The sequence below is a fragment of the Phragmites australis genome, chromosome 5 (assembly GCF_958298935.1).
Source record: "Phragmites australis chromosome 5, lpPhrAust1.1, whole genome shotgun sequence".
Lineage (NCBI taxonomy): Eukaryota > Viridiplantae > Streptophyta > Magnoliopsida > Poales > Poaceae > Phragmites > Phragmites australis.
Window position 1 is genome coordinate 5112732 of NC_084925.1, and position 4104 is coordinate 5116835.

Consider the following 4104-nt stretch of genomic DNA (forward strand, 5'->3'; position numbering starts at 1 on the left):
GGGAGAGACTTGCCGATGATTAAGATCGCAAGACGAAGGACATGCATTGACATCAGAAGACTTGCTTAAAGTGTAAGCAAGTGGCTGTAAGTCAAGCTTTGAGAAGTGTGCAGGGTGGTTTCCCAGTTTGGTCGTAAACATCGTGGGAGGATGGAGAGCACGTGGCATCATCGCGAAGCTTGCACGAGGCGAAGCTAAGTCATGAAGACGCCACGGCCATCCGATGGATGGAGAAAAATTTGGACAAAACTTACTCCGGTGGTAGTTGGGAGTGTATTGTAAGTAAATGATAGTTTAGGGATAGGATTGCTTAAGGGTTAATTAAATATCCTAGGTCTATAAATAGAGGAGTATGGCTAGTGAAAACACCAAAACCTTTGAGAGTTTTTAGAAAGTTTTGAGTGCCTTCCACTTGTGTTGTGTGGAGAGTGAGAGATGAGTACTTAACCTATGTTTAGGTGAGAGATTTTGTGAGAAAATATTTTGTAATATGCTAAAAGAGGGTGTTCGTCAGAGCTTTATGAAGAGAAAGTTTTTATATATGCTTGAGTTCATCTCCTTATAGTCTCCTCCTTTTGGCTCCCGTGTTTTGGTGCAAGGTTTTAGTGTTTTTCTTGTTGATTTTCGTTTTACTTGAGAGCTGCTCCTTTTGGATCTTGTAAGAGGTGTTTTTCTTGTTGCTAGAGGGTTAATCTTCTCATATGAGTTAGTCTTAAACAATCCCAACCTTTTGGATCCATCAACTTGAAAAATCTCTTCTTCCGGTGTCTAGTTTTCTTGTGTTTAGTATTTTTTTTAAATTGATTGTTTTCTTACGCTATGATTTTTTTATATGACCTTAAATAGAATATAGAGATCTCATCCATCGAAGATGAGTGTTTGTTTTAAAGTCTTGCGATCTTTTCTTGTCTTTTTTGCTTTCACATGCGGTTGTGAGATAAGTTAGGTTAAGAATAGAAAAATAATCAATTTTGTAAAAAATTTATTTAGACGTATATTTACTTTTTTATTTATCAATATCGGTCCTACACACATCAGTGGACATTTGCAGCCAATTTATTTACGTCATTGAGGAGCTCCATAATTACTGCTAGCATTAGCTGCTGTTCTCCCAGATCCATAGGTTGGAGGCTGTGCAGACAACCCATAGGGAGAGGTCCCCTGCGCAGCGGCAAAGGGAGATGGTGCCTGTGCTGACCCATACGATGATGATAGCTGTGTGTCCAAACGCGGATGGTGCCTATGTTTGTCCATATGATGGTAGCGCCTGAACTGAGCCATAGGGACGCCCTGTTGCTGCGCCGTAGGATGATGGGACAGACCCAGATGCATACGATGGTGGCATCTGTACAGATCCATAGGTGGATGCAGATTGTACCCATGCATATGGAGGCGCTGCTCCCATTAGCTGCTGTAGCTGCCTCCTGTCCTCCAATTGCAGGTGCCTTCGAAGCGTCATAACCAGCACCCTTCAAAGAGCCATAGCCAGCAGCACACCTTGATACATCATGTGTTCCAGCTTTTGAAGAACTGAAACTAGCAACACGAGAAGTCTCCTATGCATTGCCTCTTGATGGCTCAAATCTAGAACGAGGAGCAGTCCCAGCTGTGCTTCCACTTAAAGAACAAAATGGTTTCAAAAATTCTAAGTCAAGATTCGCACCAAATGAATATGAAACTAATAGGAGAAAGCCTTACATTTTGCTATATAAGGAGGGTATAGACCTGTGTTGCAACTTCATTCATTATATCCACGCACAAACATAAACACAGGTAAATAATGAATTTTTATTCCCTTTTCCCAAAAATGTACAACTATAACTTCACTCCAACCTTGAAATGGTGTTCGTGAAAGACAGTACATAAGTTCTTATTTCTTAGATAATCACATGCATGGGTTTATAGCCACACAAGACCCACCTCCGTTGTGCCTTGTGAAAGAAGTGGTGTTTCATCTTTTTGTCTATCTTCAAAGCTCAAATGGTGTGTCTCACCTGAGATACAGATGTCACAGCAACAATTGACGCATGTTCCATGAGACCAACCGTTAAAGATAGCAATTCAGAGAATCATTACAACAAAAAGGTCCAGTTGCCAGTTGATAAATGAATCTGTGCAAGAAGCAAAACTTAAGGGCCGCCTTGTAGTGGTAGACATGATTTCAGAAAAATAATACATTCCACAACATGTAAGATACCCCTTAATTTATAAGGACGTAAAGCTGTTCACATGAGGACCTCCATAATCACCATCATAAGCAATTTATCCAATGGATTTAGCTCGATTGGCAAGTGACCAAGGGTGGTGCGAGTGGATAAAAATTCTATGAGGCCCGCGCGTGAAGGACTCCGGCGAGACCCTATCCGCGCCGTGCACGCTCGATCGCACGACGTGCGCGTGTGCGGGCCTGCGTGCGCGTGGACACGTGTCGTAGCGCGGCGAGGATCTACGCGAAAGATCGAGTCTCACATAATTTCCTTCCGGTGTGAGTCGGTCAGGAGTCTATCTCTGGCACCTATAAATAGGCCTCTATGAAGGCCTTGATGTACCATCATCCTTTTGAGCAATATTAGTATTGTACATAATACCTACATATAGAAATGTTCCATACCACTTTGTTTTGTACATATACTAATCTATAGAGTAACAAATGAACTAACTGATAAACGGCAAACTCCATACCACTTTTGTCAATATTAGCTGCATTCCTCAACTCAGTACGAAGTTTTTCCAGCTCCGTAACCATGTAGTCATAATTCTTCTTCATTGTCTGCAACGACTCGGAGTGATCCACCCTGAGTTTCCTTTCATACTCATAAGTAGAGAAATAAATTTTACAGTGTACTGTTAAGAAATATTTTTGTGAGATTTTATTCACATCCTCTATTATATGATTTAATGGCTGAGCTGAAGATGAGATGGAGCTGACAAATATTTTATAGTACACTGTTTAGAAATATTTTTTTGAAAATTTTGATTCGGTGTAAATTTATCGATATTTATTTATTTATTTGATGTAAAATTGTATGAGTAATTTTTTTAGTGAAGTAATATTGGGAGGATATAAAATCTAATTTTTTGAATAATTGTAGTTGTGAAATACTATTAGCATAAAACCCAGCACATGTAAAATTGTATGAGTAATTTTTTTTAGTGAAGTAATATTGAGAGGATACAAAATCTAATTTTTTGAATAACTATAGTTGTAAAATACTATTAGCATAAAACCCAACATAGATGTTACATTCGCTGACAAATATTATATGGGACATGGGGTTTATCGTTGGTACGTAAATAGAGCCTAACCATAAAGACATGATGACAACAAACATCGGCACGTATGGTTTGCATAAATACTAATCTAATAGTGTGCTGCTATTAATCCTAACATGCTTTAGAGAATGAAAAATATGTCGAGTTATAGTATATGCTCTTTACTGAGTGCACCTAGAATATTTGCCCTTTCTCAAAGCATCAGGGCCCTCCGTCTTAGCGCAATGGGTCCTCTCCCGCTTCCTTTCCCTTTCTACTTCGTGTGCTTGAGTCGCGGCAAGCTCCTCCACTACCTTCCTCATGCACTCCCCCTCCTACCGCTTCAGCTCTAGATCATCCTGCTATTGCTCGTACTCCCGATGTTCGTACGTCTCTCTCCTCCACCGTATGCTCATGTCGACCCATCGCTTCTGGTCCTCATTTTGATCCATATCGAGCCATTCCATGAAGTCACAAATAGGTAGAGGAGAATGAACAAATGAAACTGGATGGGAGATTAGTAAGACAGTGCATAAAATCATATGAAAGTGCCACATGAGTGATCTATGTCGCTATACCGGTGGGTACTTATACGATCCATGTTGAGGCTTGCCATATTGGTAGTTGGTACAAATGAAAAAGCATAGGCTATAGGTGTAGGAGATGTCATGAAACTTGCGAAGCCTACAAGGGTCGTCACAGAAGTACATCGGAGGTTTGACCCCCTGAGGGATGAAAATCCCCCAATGTTTATTGGGTGGGCTTGGTGGAGCTGACGAAGATATTGCAGTTGAGAGAGCTGAGGAAGGAGTGATCTATCCATAGATGAGGGTGGGGTTATTTATGGTGGCT

General features: G+C 40.6%; 1 pseudogene; it reads right to left on the minus strand.

Annotated features, from left to right (window-relative positions):
* Positions 1-1065: 1065 nt before the first annotated feature.
* LOC133917424 (nuclear pore complex protein NUP98A-like) lies at positions 1066-2767 on the minus strand (annotated as a pseudogene).
* Positions 2768-4104: the final 1337 nt, after the last annotated feature.